Here is a 16,652-nt window from a genome sequence, read left to right on the forward strand (position 1 = left end):
GGCTCAGAAATACTGCACCGAGAGTGTTACTTTTTATATTTTGGTGCTTTGTATTCACGACCGGTATTCAAACTGCCTGTGGGCTTTTACCTCAGAGAGAGAAAAGATGATCTGCATGAATGAATGAAATATCTTAAGATCCCTGTGTTTACACATATATACCAAGGAAATGTCAATCAGATGCAAAATACAAAGGTTGAGCCCTGAAAGAAATGTCAAAAAGGTAGACTGGCTCTGTGATGTGTGAATGGGACCAGCACCATTTGATCAATAGCTCACCTGAAATGAATACAAGATTCGTTCTTACCGACTCAAAACAGCAGATGTGGACTCCAACTCCATTTGTCACAAACTTGGATGAAACCGTTTCAGCTGATGAAGTGGAGATTGCCTAAGATAACACATTTTTAAATATTTGTTATTGGTTGCTTTCCATTTGTGATGTTTATTTGAGGCTCTTCAGAAGTGTTATGCTGAGTTGTTACCACAGGAAATTACATGAAGTATAACCTGAAACAACCCTGTCAGGAGTATGAACAAACATAACGTTATGTGCCCTTCATGTTCTTCCTGGTTTTTTTTGGTCTTGTATCATTTACCCTGCTCAAGTCAAGTGGTCAGCTCAAACAGGAAGCGATAACAATAGGCAATACAACCAGCCATGCCACCAAGACATGTCAAGCTGACCCCAGCAATGCTGGGACGCCATGAGACAGCAAGGGCTGTCTCAAAAAAAGAAAAAGAAAAGACTGAGGAGGGAGCTGACAGATGAGGAGGTGGAAAACAAAAAAAATACAAGACGGGAGAATAGAAAGCAAAAAAAAAAAAAAAGTCGTCGACAAGACAGAAGAGGGAGAGGCAGGATGAAAGATAGGTCGATGTACCACAGGCTGATGAAATAGAGCGAGAAAGGCAAAGAGAGAAAGAAGCGGAACAGCAAGTCAGACAATAGTCAAACAGAGGAACAAAAAAAAGACACTAAAGGAATAGGAGACAAATTAAGGAGAGGGCATGGGGGGGGTGGGCAGAGACAGGGGGAGCCCAAATATAAAGACAATGTCAGATTCAATACTTCTCTTAAACGAGAGAAGAATTAAGGAGGAAGGAGAAAGAGTGGCTGTTCTATATCTCGCTGCTCCTGAAACCTGAAAAGACCAATACGTAGAAAGGAACAAAACACCGGGGGGGGGGGGGTTAGATCAAGCGCTTGACTGCATTCAAAAGAGCCACAGAGGGAGTATAAGTGACACAATTAAGAGCATAACTGTCATTACAGCCAATCAACCCAGTGCCACCCACATGGCCACTGAGCAACAGAACCATCATGAAGAGGGATGAAGGACTGCTTATTCCCCTTAGCAATGCAGCAACGACTGTTAATACTGACTAGCACACATACCTAAAAGCCCTAAAGGCCATTGCATCGTAATGCAACAGCAACACAAGACACGTGTACAAAATCGTTCCATCAAAACATGTTCTTGTCTCATTTGCATCTTGAGAGAAGAGCTGACATTTAAATATAATCCTGCTGACATGCAAACTAAGTGCAGCCAATTCCATAGCCCGCGTGTGCATTAGAAAAGGAAAAAAGAAACGACGTGTGAATCTGAAACCAATCACAGTTTGATGTATACTCTCACTCAATAAAATAAAAACCAAATTTAATGAGCTTTCAAGCTCCTCCACAGTGACATTTCCTCTCCCAATTCTCCATCTTTTACAACCATCATTCACCTTACCTCCATTTCTCTTTATCCCTGCTACCGCTTGCCTTTCCTCAACCCTCCCTCACTTAGTTTTTCATTTTAAACCCACTACTTTGCCTCCATCTTCTTCTCTCTCCATCCAAAACAACGGCCATTCCAGAAAGAGGGCCATCAATCTTCTTCAATGAGACCAGAGTGCGAGAGAGTGCCAAGGCTACAGCAGATTACTATCTCTGCTTACCTCCGCTCAACACTGGATAACATATAGAAGGAGAGAAAGGGCAAATGGAGAGTCAGGGAGGGTCGAGAGTGAGTCAAAGAAACCATGTTAGATAGAAGATGGACATTAGATCTTAAAAGCCTCAAAAAGATTTAAAATAATAATAAAAACCAACTTCCACTCCTGTCACCAGCAGAGGCTTGTCAAGAAAAGACACCCAGCAGCTGAAATTAAAACCTCTAATCCTAAGTGGCAACTCCAAACCTGATCCTTGATTTACTTCCACAGAGAGCTCTGCTTATGGAGAGACATGAGATACAGGTCTTCTGTTAGACTGAACATGAATCATACTCTGCATCCAAAACAGAGTTACAAATTTAGAATCAAAATATGTACTGTTACTGTAACTAATTTAGTTGTTAACTACGGTACCAACAGGTCATTACAGTTCAGTTTGAACGGGGAAGAAAAAGTGACGGTGCATGTATAGAAAGGAGGTGGGGGAACATGATGGAGCAAGCGCTGCTTAATTACTTAAACACTACACAGAAATTGTTGTTAGTGCATATGCGAATATTTCTGTGTGTTTCACAAAGTCCTGTAAGCCAATTATCCCGCCTGATGAGAATTCTGAAAGCAATGTGCGAATGTTTGTTTGACAAAGAACTGACACAATGGTGGAAAAGCCAGAGCTGTGACCTTGCAGCAGAGAGGGGTTTTTAACAAGCTGCCTCACTGCCCTGTGTGGTGCAGTGGCAATAATCTGCACACACACTGTGCATCACAGGTAAATCCAAGGCTGAGGACGTCCTTCTGAGGAAACCTTATGTGAGAAAAAGATTGGTTACATGGCAAAGTAGAGTTTTTGCATAGAAAATTCTGGGTATTTTTGTTGTTTTTTGTAATGCAGTGCAGCAAACGCTCAGTGAACTCTTATATTTATAAAACATGGCCTTCTCAAGCAGACTGCAACCAAGGACGCAAGACCACCAGGGCAGCTCTGACAGCTAGATCCACAATTGAGCATGATAGGGCTAATCGCTATGCAGCTTTCTCACTGAGGAAAAACCTACGTGGGGGGAGTTTTGTCAGGCATAATAAACTCTCCCTGCATTGTCACACCACTGTTGAGGAGGAAGGTTAAACTTAGAGCTGTCTGTAAAGCTGTCCCTCTGCAGCAGCAGTGCTCTGACTGGGGATCAGCATAGTGTGGCTTCTGTGGGCCACACAGCAACGAGTGGGAGGAGGCAGCAATGGGGCTCAGCCGGGCGCTAAAGACTTTGACACTAACATAATCACTGATAATTGATTCTGCTGGTGAGGAAGGTTTAACATTAAAGGATAAAAAACAGCAACGGCGGTGGCAGCACGGCGCTCTGGCTTAATATGAGCTGATGGGACTGACGCCACCTGTCACACACCATCTAATCACACGAAGACAAGATTCTCTAGACGAACACATATCATCAAATCACTACCGGCCTTGGACACGCTCAGCACCCTCAAAGCAGCTTTGATCAGCAGTGGGTCGAGAAAATCGAGGGGGCACAGAGGCTAAGGGCGGCGGAGGAAGAGGAGGAGGATGAGGACAGACAGACAAATAAGACAAACGTCCTTCACTATTGCAGGACAACAGCCCTGAGATATCACATGACACGACAGAATAAAAGCACAGTGTTTCAAAGAGATATATAGAAGAAAAAAAACAAACAAACTGCGCACTAAACCGAATGCAGTTATTACAAGCAGTGTGAAACATTTGTTCCATACTCGCGGTAATGGCAATTGAGCTGCAGTCAGCTGACATTGCAGTTATAATTCGGCTAATGTTATTCTCATTAGCTTATAATAAAGTGACTACTATTATACTATAATAATCTTCCAACTGCCTTTTATTGTAAACTGCCAGCCTGTGGGAAACACTAATAAATCTGAGGCAATAAACCCATTTTAACCCGTTTCACCTGTGATCTGAGCAGACTGTTTTTTAAGATGGCTAACCACAGAACACTATTTCTAGTCAGCCTCACAGATTTGTTGTTAAAGTATAATGGAGACACATGAGCTAAGTCTAGTAGCAGTGACTGGGGTGTGCCTATTTGCTGAGTGAACTGATGAAGACGGAGGGCTCCCTGTAGCCTTACAGTCAGAACACTGATAAATTGGCCAGCATCCACCCTTTCCCCAACTGCAAGAAGGATATGTGTGCATGAGAATAAGTATGAACACCTGCTAGACTGGAACTGACAACATAAAGTGGCAATGCAACTGATTTCATGAACAACACAGGAGCACAAAGGAAAAGGAAGACCTCCATTATGTCACTAGCAGACGTGTCACCACGAAGGAGACAGTCGGACTATCGGTCCTCCAACCTAGCAATGGCAGACTCACCTTCTTAAATTAAAGGGTGCTTAATACAAAGAATGTCCCAGACAGACAAACACAAATTTCCACCTTGGGCTGCAGACATAAACACACATCACTTCATGTCGAAAATGACTGTTTGGAGATCAAAGGTTTAAAATATGCGAGGGTCAGATATCTTGCAGGGAAATAAAGGAGGAAAGATTGAGGCTGAGAGGGGAAAAGGTAGCATCGGCAAATAAGAGATGGAAAGGGGACCAGAGAAAGCCCCAGGCTGATGGCAGCGGGGAGAGAAGAGGCAGACTGGATGATGAGCTAGTGAGAAAATGTAAATGAGAATCTGTCATGCAAAAAAAAGGAAAAGAGGGGAAGAAAACGTGAGAGATTACTATAGGAACTGTTCGAGGAGAAACTGAAGAGCAGAACAAAGCTCAAAAGAGGAAAAAAGGGGGTGGGCAGTGCACAGGAGGAAACAGCAATCCAAGAGACATGACAAGCATGCACTACACAGCCTTTTGCTGTTAAAATGGGCCACAGTTTCTAATATGTCCTTCAACATGTGGTGAAATCAGTTTTAGTCACCACAGAAAGAAAATGCAAAAAACACAAAAGATAAGAAAGGTAGCAACAAATAGTGAGAGGTAAAATAAGAAGACAGAGATGGCCCCTGAAGATGTGACTCATGGCATCCCTTTGTCACAAGTCAAGACCACAGGGAGGAAGAGTAGGAGGAGTGTAGGCAGTAAAAAGGCAGCTCTTTTTCTCAGTCTTTCACTCCCTGGCTATCCTCCACCAGCAGCTGGAGGCTAAACTTAAGCTCCAGCAGCCACGAGGGAGAGAGGAACGGCCTTGGGAATAGGTCATCCACAACCACAGACCAAAACAAAACTCAAGCATCTGCATCATTAGCAAAGGAGCCCAGAGTCCCCTGATGTCTACCCACTGCACAACAGATCCCTCAGAAATGTGGCCACAACAATCCCCATGCACACAATCATCCGCTGCACAATCGCCATACAGCGATGTCAGCCTCCTCTTCATGAATATTCATCTGCCTCATTAACACTCAAGTGGGGAAACACAGCATATTGCAAGAGACTCCCGTTACTTGGAGAGAATGAAAGTTAAAGACGGAGAGGAAAGGGGAAGAAGAGATGGGACACATGGTGACTGCAAAGGAAGGAAAGGGGAAGAAAAAGAGTAAGAGGCAAAGGCTTTGTTTCTTTGCCTTCAAACTTTTTTGAATCTCAGGAGAAGAGGGGAGGAAAAATGTCCTATATTGTTCCGGGAGCTGATACCCTCCAGTCGCTTTTCCTTATGAAGCCAGATAGGGCAGTATGAAAGCAGCGTCAGCAGCAGGGACATCGCAGCGGGAGCACAGGCTAAGAATTACAGACCATTTTACCCTGTAAATCCTACTGCAATAAAGGCTTTAAAACAGCTGCAATTTCACCACTAATGTCTGGCTGCTCGCAGTAACTGCTAAACTGTGGGGGATATGTGTGAATACACCTCAACGCAAGCTGCAGCTGAGCAGACACTCATGTGACTCCCCCTCCCTCTGTTCAGTAACAAAACACACTTACAGACGTAAGAAGCCAGTCTATATCGTACACAAAGTCTGTCAGTCCACTCGGCCACACGCTTTCTCTCAGAGCCACTTGCCAATAGAAAGACACACAAGCGCGCACGCACACACGCGTGCACAGACACACGAAGAGAAAGGATTATTTTCTCTTCATGTTGTAATGCTAGTGAATCTCTTAACAGGAACTGCCAACAGGGGAAATCTTCCATCCTGCAGCTGTGTCCTCAGAGAGACTCTGGAAACTGTAGAAATTTCCTTGACTCTTTTCTCGTCGTGGCTTTGGTTGCAAAAACAGCTTGGCCATTCGGGTATGAGGAGATGAGGCAGAGTCAGGTGCTTTTCTATAACGTTGCCCCACCAGAGTCGCTCTAGTCCTTTAAAAAGGGCAGCGGGAGAAAAAAAAAAAAAACAAAACTTGTGGTACCAAAATTGGACCAGGTCTGTGGAAATCAATACTGCTGCTTACATGAGGGGCCTCCACTAAGGCTATTTCATATTTCACCATATATACACAGTTTCTGAGGAGAAAGAAAAAAAAAAAAAAAAAAAAAAAACAAAAAAAAAAAAAAAACACAACCCCTCAATTTCAGAACAGTATGAACTATCGATTTCACAGTCACGATTCTTACTCTTTCTCTGCCCATTTCTGTCCTCTCTCTTTTCCATTCCCCACCTTTGATGTGGAACTCCTTCCCCCCACCCCCCAAACTTCTGTTAAATGAAAACTGTTTATTATTAGGCTTCTCGCGACGGAGAGGTCGTTACCGTCACATTTTTACATCTTTCACATTTCTCCTAAAAGAAATGTTTTTTCCATTGACATCACGAATCGATCGATCTGTAAGGTGAAATAGAAAAGCTATTTCTTGACAAAAGTGAATACCACTGCCCTTACCTTGTACACTTTTGAGATATTAAAAGGTGGGCCTCACAGAGTAACTTCCAATGGCACACCGTAACAATGCACTGCCTATTATAATGACTATATCGTGACTTGAGATGCATCACGACATCTATTTATTCACTGCTGAGGCCTGTACTGTGTACTATGGGCTTAGTGAGGTAACTTGAGATTTAACCCTGGGTTTATTTAGTGCTACAGAGGTGGTTCACTCTTATCCTGGAACACCAACATGATAACTTAGATACATTTTTTAAAACGTCCCTGAACTGTTTTATTTGAACCAGTCTTCTCTTAATTTCTTTTAACATTTCACCTACAAGTGATATGAATTTTAAATGCCAAACACTGTTGGAGCTTTAAAAAAGTTGGATCTGATGTTCAGAGTATTTGGATGGGTCGCTGTTTTCCCACAATCTAATGTCAGTGTATCAGCAAAACTGAATCTGACTTTTGGGCAATGGCGCTTTTAACCAACTGTGTTGTCATTCATTTATATTCATACAGCTTTCCTGGGTCATGTGTTTTGCTGAGCAGTCTGGCAGAGACCGGGGACCTGGCCAGTTCAAATCACAGGTCCAAAGTCAGCATGCATGCATGATTTAAATACATCTAAATGGCAGATGGTGAAAGACCTGGCTGGGATCTGGCTTCAAGACAGAAGCAGTAATGCAGGAGAAGCAAAGGGATTAGAGTGAGGAATGACTTGGCTTGTCTTTAAGATTACTTTTCCTCTTAAAACATTCACTTCATCTGTGTCACTTCTGCTCTCTACTTGTTATTGGAAAATAGCTTCATGCAAGAGAGGTGGAAAACCATTCGATGCCGGCTCTGTCTGCATCAGTCACACACTGACACGCACATACACAAAGAAATACATTTCATCCTCCATATCCGAAACAGCCAAAGCACTGGCAGGCATTTGCGACCCCAATCCATATTTCAATTTCCCTCCTCTCATGCAAACTAATTCAATACTTGTTGCCTTCCCTCACAAGCGATCAGCAATATGAGAAATGAGCTTCTTCGCATGTTGCATCTAAAAAAGGTCCAATCTGAGACATTTTTGAATGCCTATATCAATTATGTCTTAGTAGTGCCGTGCATATGCAAATTGTCCTTAGGAGTAGCATTGCAGGATAGAAAATCTAAACTACAACCAAAAGGAAATTTTTTTAATCAAATGGCGTGCCATTTGAAACTCGTACATTACACCACTGCCTGTGTTTATATCAACAACTTCATGTTTTCAAAACATTTAAATAAACATTAAGCTAACAGCATCGAATGAGTCAACCGAATGAGTAATTTGAATATGATGTTCATATATGGATTTCATTACCTTAGTTTTTCCTTTAAAAGAAATCACTTCAGCTTTTCACGAAGCCAGAACAAGAAGTATCAAAGCTGTATGCTGTGATGTGATCAGCCAATACTTTTTGAAATCGATCCAGCGACACAGCTCAGAAGACTGGACAGTATGGGCCTGGTTTTAGAGGAATTTGTGAATGTTCTTTTAATCAGGCTCATTAGTGGGATAAAATCTTCAATTCTGACATATTAAAGATTTTCAGTAACACCCAATTTCCTTACCGACTAGTATTGATGTACTGACCGGTGTAGCGTTTTACACTGTTACACTCCAAACAAATTCACACATCTTGACATCTCCCACTGCTGCACACACCAAGAAAGGAATTCTCAGAAGAGCAAATAAAAATACAAATCTGAAAACATAGGATACAGTCTGAGCCTGATGGAGAAATGGTGCAGTGCTGAAACATTTGTTTGTTAAGGTCCACCACATTCTGCAGTAATTCACTTTTTACTTGACATTATATAGTGGATAGTATATCATTGATCCATTTTTCAATGCGCTCTGCATTTGACCCTGAAAATACACAAGCATGTGCGCACACACCGATGTACTCATTTGGTGTTGAAATGAGCAAAGATGAGTAACAACATCATCTCAAACTCAGGAACACGGGTGCACTCTTTGCCCATGTAAAGAGAGAGGCAAGCAGGTAATAGCGACAAATTTAGGGGCTTAAACAGCGACAGCTTTACGATGCCTGAGCGGCCTCTATGACTCCATTCCTGTCAGATTCTATTAGCCTGGCCTCCACCGTGTGCTTCGATTGGCTTTTGGCCTATTCCCAGCAGTTACAGAAGCACCACCCGTAAATAAACCAAATGGCTGCATCTTGTAGTATATGAAGGGGCGGGGGGCTCTTTGCAGCTGGGCGCTTGTGTGTAAAGAACATCTAACAGAGTGGTTGAATAGTTTAATATACAGCAGCGAGCTGAATGGACACAGTCAACTAGAGGGAGAGCGCGACACATCACTGTAAGAGTTTAAATTTGAGGAATACGAGAAGCCAGAAAGGCACTTTTAAATCAAGACAAGTGGTCTCAGTCCACACACACAGCTAGATACAAAAGGAAAAAGTGTGCCTATCTGCCAGCTGCCAGGTGGAAGTCTATGGAAAGGCCACCTGTCTAATAACCACTTTTGATGCATACAGCTCAGCAATATGAAACACAGCATCTGGCCTGTCCCCTCCAAACTGATCTTGTTAACAGCCTGATCCGTGTTCCTCTTACATAGAATTTATTTGGGCAGTTCACTCAGATTTAAAAAAAAAAAAAAAAAAGAAAAAAAAAAAAAAAAAAAACCCACACACACACACACACAAACAAGAAACACAAAAACATAAGTTTGTGTTTATAAATTCAACCACTGCAGGTTTTAGGTTTTTTTTGTTTGTTTTTTTTAAATGGCTTTTGAAGAACTGTGGAAAAATAATAAATTTCCTAGTACAGATTTAAAAAATAAATAAATAAATAAAAAATAAAAACAACTGCTGGCCTAAAAGTGAAGAAAGACTGACGCTGGCACAACAAAGTCACAATTACCTATATGTTTAAATTAACAGTCATTATATCCTATTATATCATGCATACTAGTGGAAAAAATATAAAAAGAACATTTACAATAGTAATAACATAATGATCTCAACCAAATGCTAGCTTCATTGCATGCATATATTCACTGAGCATTCACAGCTAACTATAAGAAAAGGTATAATTAAAACAATTTTTATAACCCAAAACCATGTGACTAAGGAACCTATTTGGTTTTCTTTTGTTGTTTTGGGGGGGTTTTTTTTGTTTAGACTCAAAAACATTACTAATTATTTGTAATTAAAATAAAAGTATATTTATGCTACCGATTCATACAGTAAAGCTCTAGCATCACATTTGAGTGAACTGTATGATTACTGTAATAAAGTGCTTTAATCAGTCAATGTAACTGGAAAACAGAGTGCTTGTCTTCAAAGAAATAAATCATAGGATTATTGTGTTTATTGCAACTTGGGAAATATCTGTTATACCTTCAAAACTCTGAAAAGCTGCTCCTCTGTGCCTGTCTGTGGCAAAGTGGCCTTCAGCATTAACAGGCTATTACTTGTGAAATGTAACCAATCAAATTGGAAAGGACATTGCTCAAGACCACAGAGTGGTGGCTAAAGACAGACTGAGGCCGCTGCACCACAGTGAAAGCAAAACTTTTTTTGTTTGGTTTTTTTTGTTTTTGTTTGGTTTGTTTTTTTTAAATGGGACACATGAAATAAAAAAAATGTTTTACTTTATTTATTTTAATCAAAATGGTTTTATTTTAATTGAAATTGGTTTAAAAAGTTACAACAAAAAAATATTTATGACTAAAGGGCCATTAAACTAGCAAAGAAATTGGACTGGACACCTGGTTGATTTCATTTATACATCTACTGCTTTCCTTATATGTCATATTGAAATATCTACCAAAACTACACTGTTAGTTTCATTAGTCCTGTTCTTAAACAGTAGATTAGTTCACCTGCATTCAGAATATGAACCGAAAGTTTACCAGTTTGTATCCACTTCCTTTTCTGACAGACACAACAATGTCCGGAGAGTGAACAAAACACTTCCATACCAACACAATAAAAACAATGATGTGACATCACATCTTTTACAGTCACAGCTAGACAACTGTGACTTAAGTGCCAACAGCTGTTACACAAAACTGACTGGATGTTGAAATTCAGATCCTGAATCTGCATAGTTCGACCGTATTGTAAGCTTGAGGAACGAAGTCAGTATTTTATTTTGTGCAATGAGCTGCAGTTTAATAAAAAAATTCAATTTCCCTGCACACCAAAACAAGTCACGAACTTGTACATCAAGAATCTGTCTTTACCAACAGATATGTGAAGAATGTGTGGATGTGTCACGGTTTAAGAAGATAAAATGAGAAAAATGCTAAGCCAGTCAAAGAGTTATCTTTTGGGATTCAAATTTGTTCACCATGGAATCTTCTGAATCAATCCAAACTCCCATTCAGAGCATTTCTGAACTCCCACATGCCCTTTGCTCATGCATACAATCGCAGCACAGCTGAGCAGAAAACTCTGTGGGACAAACCAGCTGAATTTTTAGCAAGCACTTAGCAGATCTTTTACTAGAAAATTCAGCTTTGCAAAAAAGTGTTCCACCAACTTTTGTCACATCACTAATAGAAAATACGAAATGAGACATGTTTACCTGCCCTTTCAGATGGCCACCTAATTATTTTAAGGATGCACTGTTAGATCTGGTCATTTATTCCAGCATAATGTGTAAAAAACAGCTTTTGGTGTCCTTATAGCCACAATAGTGAGTTTTGGGTTTTAAAACATGAATCCAGCAAGGAGAAGGGCCTTTACAAGGCAACAGGATGAGAAACCCTTAAGCCTCTTAATAGAAACAAATGATCAGGGTCCACAACCACACATTTTGGTCTAGATCTCAAAGGTGAATTGACATTTAGCACCAATTTAAGTCCAGTGTCACTTAGCACAGTAACTGTCTTGTTTTGTTCCATTGGGAACATGGTGCAACAAGAATTTTACTTCTTCTTTTGGCTGCTCCCTTTATGAGTTGTCATAGTAGATCATCTGCATCCATCTCAACCAATCCCTAGTATTCTACTCTGTCACCAACCCTCTGCATGTCCTCCTTCACTTCATCCATAAATGATCTCTGTGGTCTTCCTGGCAACTCCATCTTGAACATCCTTTTTCAAATACATCCCCGATCTCTCTTCTGCACATGTTCAAACCATCTTAGCATTGCCTCTCTGACTTTGTCTCCAAAGAGCTCAACCTGAGCTGTCCCTCTGAAGTAATTATTTCGAGTCCTGTCCATCCTGGGTACTCCCAGTGAAAATCTGAGTTTCATCAACTCTGCCACCCTTTCTTTCACTTTTGCTGACGTCCTTCTGTCACAAATCACCTCAGGCACCCATTTAAACTCTTCCACCTTCACCGATATACCTGTGTCCTTCTCATTCATACACATTCTGTCGTGCTTCTACTGACTTTCATTCCTCTTCTCTTCAGTGCATACCTCCACCTCGCCAGGTTCGCTACCACATGCACACTACTCTCACAACAGACTTCTTACTCCCAGATTCTACAGGAGAATCTTAATATAAAACATACATAAATATAATACACCATAATGCACTACACCCACATTATCAGAGCCCAAGGAGCTAAACTTGGCACACTAGTAAATCTTGAGCTCTGTCCACACCTGGAAGCAATTTGCATCACTTTGAAGCCGACTGCTCGTCCCTGACAGACATTCCAGGCTCTAGTTGCCTAGGTAACCCACTAATGTATTTACCACCAGGTCATATGCCAGTCAAAGGGATCCTCTGCTCTTTTTGATAATGCTGTCCGTCGCTCGCCTAGAACTCCAGAAAAGTTGAAACCAGGTTATTTTGCCTGTAGTCACTAAAGTTGCAAAATTTCCCTCCCTTTCTATGGTCTCTAGTCATCACAACGCTTCCAGTATGGACACAGCTTTGGACCCCTGAAGGTTCTTACCTTTATCAGATATCACAAGGTTGCCTAGCAACCACCAAGCAACGGACTTAAATGTCCTGTTTTTAGCAGGTATGCACCTATGAAACGCTATGAAAGCATTTGATCATGTTTATTTCACAGCGATAATATCTATTAACTCATATTTCAATTATGTACGAGATATTATGATGCCAAACACTGAGCAATGGGCTAAAATTACCTGTTTCTTGCCTTTCTGCAGCCCAAACAATACCGTAGCACTGGCATGTACTAGCGTCAGCACAAATCCATCTGGTAGTTCCTATTAGTACTTGGTTTCAATGGAGCTGCACAAGTTAATAATTATGAAAGAAGCAGGCTACTAAATTAAATAACAAAATTCACAAAAAAAAGAAAAGAATCCCCGCCTTCCTCCAATGGCAATGGACTTGGCCAATTAGCAGTAGATATTTGTTCAGTCATCCAACTCTAATGACTGCAACAGTTATTGCTATTACTGATTAATCTGATCATTATTTTTTAATTAAACTTGGTCTATATGTATCAGCTAAACTAAAAAAACAAAAAAAAACAAAAACCCATTAAATTGAACAAAGCAAAAGATAAAGTCTTCTCTCATTTTAATAAAAGCCAAATTCCCCCTAGGGGTTTCTATAAGGTCTACTGAAATCTTAAAGACGTTTTCTGATTTTTTTATTTATTTTTTCATAAACCAACAAACTACTAGTTTTTGTAGCTCCAGTACCAAATGTTTGCCATTCCATATTTCATTTAAATAGTTGTGGGTTAGATCCTTGAATTTGGATATCACAAAAAAAGTTATTCATAGAACTTTGAGTTCATTACTTTATCTAAAAGTCACCAGTTTTTTCCCCAGCCACCGTGCAGAGGTACTACAGCCTGCATTGCAGTAGCCTTTCTGCTTGACTCTCTCTTTTCAGATGCTTTCTGGCAGACTGAAACCTGCAGCTGTCCTGCACTGCGCATTGGGAAGCAACAGAGGGGAGAAGCCGTGGTCACTATTTGGCAGGATACTGAGGCATGATGAAGCATAACATGTTTTTTTTCTAACATGGGTCTCATTATTTTGCATATCCATGTGGAAACGTTCAGACTGATAACTCTTGCCGTGACAACCCAGACGTGACAGTCATGGCATAAAATTGCACAAAACAATCCGCGGAAAAGTGAATCAGAAACGGAAACAGTATAAATAAGTCCCGAGCCGCTACCTACCTGCTAACAATAGCCAGCTAGCGGCTAATATTGAAGCTCTGTAAAAGTGCTTCCAGCGTTAAATTACGGCCAAACTTTAAACGCACTTTACCATAGAGGAATCAATAAAAATCGTAAATAACAGGCATATGAAGAGCTCATTTTACATCTTTAAAACTCACCTTTGTTTCGCACTTGAACGAAAGAGATGAAGGATTTTTGACAAGAGCTGTCACTGCACTTCCGGGTTAGACTGTGACGTGTCCGAACGCCCAATAAGCGACTGGCCATGCTGGGATTGTTTTGGTTTTGACTCTGGGTGTTACGGGAATATACAAATTTCCTATTTAATTACGAGCAGCTGTCTGTCATCAAAATCAGTAGACTAGCACATTTACTATCACTCGTAGACAAACTACATTTTCTTTATTTTGTTTGGTTTAGCTGTAGGAATTTCTTTTCGTTTTTTAAGATAAGAATTAAAAGAAAGCAAAGGGCACATAATAAGAATAAGCCTCAGATAAGAAATTCACTGAGTTATGGTAAAAGGTTTGTAGTCTGAGTTGCTCTAAATTCAAAGTATTTCAAACAAGGAGCTTTTCCCTTGACCTCAAAATAATTTAGTGGCCCTTAATTATAACCAGAATAAGAAAAGAAGAGAGGATATTTTAAAATAATTGTTAATTGAGAAACCAGAGATTGCTGAATCAAACCATCAAGGATTGTAATCCTTTATCTCCAGATTATTATTAAACCATCAGGCAGAAACCATGAGTGCATTTTGAGACAACAAGCTCTTTTGTCCTCACACGTTATATCATTGCTATAGCTAATATTTTCTGTGTAGTATATATAAATACTTATAGTCACATTAGATTAAGTTTCTATGGATGTCATATATTTTATATGCACTGATGTGTGAGATTCATTATATTATTAGTTGTAAAATCAAAAAATAATAAAAAAAAAATGTAAAAGATTTGTGATATTATGTGTGAAATTCCAAAAACTTAACACAATATGACAAAACCCTTTAAGTATTTCAGAAGTCACATTCTGTACAACAAATATACATAACGATATGTTTTATATATATATATATATATATATATATATATATATATATATATATATATATATATATAACATATCTTCAGCTACTGCAACCCTTCAGCTTATTATCCACAATACATTTTGATCATCATACAATTATATATAATTGATGCTACATCTTTCTGTCTTTGCACCTTTTGCTAATTTTATAAAAAGCTAAACACTATCAGACATGCCGCCTTCACTTACCCAGAACTTAAAATGAAAGGCAGCTACCATACAGTAAACAGCACCAAGTATCATCTCAGACTTCTTATTGCATTGTCTGGATGGGTATACAGGCTGTTATTATGAAGGAAGTTTATTTTTAACAGGCCTCCAGTCTGTCCTGCTTTAGCAGCTCTAAAACATATTCTCAATTACCATATGCTGTAAATAAAAAATGGTCATAGCTTCCAGATATAAAAGGAGAAGAAAAAACAAGAGTGTCTAATAGCTGTCTAATAGCATCAGGTGGCGTCTCCTCTGGTTGCAAAAAGACATTTGGCTATAGAAACTGGTACTTGGCTCCCACGATTCATGACCTCAGCAACACTTTCCTGAGGAGTCATCCTCAGTAAAACACAACATTCATTTTATAAATGATAGTCCGATTAAAGTAAAAGAGCAGGATAATTTGGTATGCTTTACTGTATGACTGACAACTTGATACAGTCTGAGTATGCAGCATCCCTTTGTTTCTCTGTCCGATCCACCCCTTACATATCACAATGTGTTCAAAACATTTGAACAGCAAAAACACTCTGCTTCAGTGCCATTCTGTAAGGACAAGCAAGGCAAGCAGTGCTTCTTTGTCTACCTTTAACAATGACTTGAGGTGAGCAAGCTAAGAGGCCAGTAGCCGTTTTCTGGTTTAGGAAAAAAGGCTGATCTTTCATTGTAAACTGATGGGAGACCAGCGTGCGAGGCAAGCTGCTGCTGGCTCCACTTTCACTGCTCTGAGACTAATTACAATCTGCACTTTGTGTGGAAACCCAGCTAGCATTAGCAAAGTTGTTAATAACTCATTTAATACACTAGTGAGGAAAGCAGATGATGATGGAGAGGGGACAGCAGCTCTAACTATGTCTGGCCTAATAGAACAGGGAAGCTGAGCAGGTGCAAGTTCAGTAGCACTTTCAGATTAGCATCTATGAGAATGTCTGATTGTAGTACGTTTAACCAGCTGCTTTGCCAACACTTCATTTTCCATTCATATTTTAATAGCCCCTGTAGATATTTACAGTTAACTGTGTGACAGACTGCTCAGGCCTTTTAGTTCAGCTGATTTATTTTCATTTTTGTTGTTTTTACTATACTATTTTAATATACTTTTTAAAAATAAATATATAGGCATGTGTTTTGGAGCTCATGAAAACCTTTTTTCTTACAAAATATGTGGTCCTCATCGGACAGGACAGCCAGTAGAAACAAAAGATTTCAAGATTATGCTTTGCATTAAACCAGGGGTGTCCAACTCCAGGCCTCAAGGGCCAGTGTCCTGCAGGTTTCAGATGTGTCCTTGATCCAACACATCCGATTTAAATGTTACCTCTTCAACATGTCTTGAAGTGCTCCAGAGGTCTGGTAATGAAATAATCATTTGATTCAGGTGTCCTGACCCAGGGTGATATCTAAAACCTGCAGGACACCTGCCCTTGAG

At 40.0% G+C, this 16,652-nt stretch overlaps 1 protein-coding gene across 4 annotated transcripts in view; it reads right to left on the minus strand.

The window, feature by feature from the left end:
• The window catches only part of spop (speckle type BTB/POZ protein), a 97,796-nt gene extending 83,653 nt beyond the window's left edge, over nt 1–14,143 (minus strand). For 2 of the 4 annotated variants that reach the window (XM_085404591.1, XM_085404594.1), the window contains exons 1-2: nt 14,080–14,143; nt 308–391 (exon numbers count right to left, since the gene is read on the minus strand). The gene's annotated coding sequence lies outside the window, so the exon portion shown is untranslated. Of the gene's footprint in view, nt 1–307; nt 392–1,742; nt 1,845–14,079 lie in introns of those variants that run through there. The other 2 variants (XM_085404592.1, XM_085404593.1) reach the window with 2 other exon arrangements.
• Between the last annotated feature and the right edge of the window lie 2,509 nt (nt 14,144–16,652).

Source organism: Rhamphochromis longiceps, linkage group LG4 (assembly GCF_057381845.1).
Source record: "Rhamphochromis longiceps isolate RC_006_pf linkage group LG4, R_longiceps_female_GT1.1, whole genome shotgun sequence".
Lineage (NCBI taxonomy): Eukaryota > Metazoa > Chordata > Actinopteri > Cichliformes > Cichlidae > Rhamphochromis > Rhamphochromis longiceps.